Source organism: Cyprinodon variegatus, unplaced genomic scaffold (assembly GCF_000732505.1).
Source record: "Cyprinodon variegatus isolate N-32 unplaced genomic scaffold, C_variegatus-1.0 Scaffold1536, whole genome shotgun sequence".
In the NCBI taxonomy this organism is placed as follows: domain Eukaryota; kingdom Metazoa; phylum Chordata; class Actinopteri; order Cyprinodontiformes; family Cyprinodontidae; genus Cyprinodon; species Cyprinodon variegatus.
This window is the reverse complement of record NW_015151989.1, coordinates 1-1088: the sequence shown is the minus strand read 5'-3', so window position 1 is coordinate 1088 and position 1088 is coordinate 1.

Below are 1088 nucleotides of genomic sequence, written 5' to 3'. Positions count from 1 at the left end.
GCTTCAGTGGTATTGAGATAGGATCCCATTTTTCATCTGCTAAATGTTTTTTTTTCACAACAAATTTAAAAAAAATCCTCTAATTTTTACAGATGAATTTAACAGTTTTTCCTGAGTTCTAATTCATATTTTATAGAAAACAGTAGTTTTAACTTAAATTAAGTCAAACAAATGTAAAATTCCTAAATTATAAATGTATATTGACCTCATAAGAAATAGAATTTCAATTGAACCTAATTGAAAAGAAATTTAACTTCACGCAGCTCTCTTAATATATTTGAATCCCTTGCCCTGATTATTTATTTCATGCTTTTCTGTGCCCCCATGAAAACATGCTGGCCCCCTCCTGGCCCCCTGGTACATTTGGTCTAGATCCACCACTGTTCCTTACCTTCATTACTAGTGGATATACTTTAGTATATTCTGCTGTAAAATTAGTCTTATATTTTCGTTTTTTACTCGAAGATTCAACCTCTGCCGTTTCACAGGATGCACAGGCTTTGAGTGGTAAGTAGGTGACTGTCAGAGAGTAACAACCAATCGCCTGGAACGCTGGTTGAACAGAGAACAAGATGCATGAATTATTGCCTGCACGCTCTCACTGGCATTAAAAACAACACCACCTCACATTGTCTAAAATCCGGGATAATTGATCCGACTCGCAGGCATCCGTGAACAGGCTAGACATGGCTAGACATCAGGGAGTCTCCCGGATGTTCCGGATGTTCCGGGAGACTCCCTGGTGTCTAGCCATGATTAAATATTTGTGATTCATAAGCAAATGCTTTTTCACAATACATATATACACACAAGGCCACATATATGTAGAAACAGCTTGCCACATGACTGAAATATTCATACGTGATACAATCACGTATGAACAGCATCAGTGGTAAACTTTATTAAGAGAGCTGCATGAAGTGACATTTCTTTTCAATTAGGTTTAATAGAAATTCTATTTCTTATGAGGTCAATATACATTTATAATTTAGGAATTTTACATTTGTTTGACTTAATTTAAAGCTACAGTGTGTAATAATTACAGGGATATACAGTCAGAAATGTAATATATTATACATAACTATGTT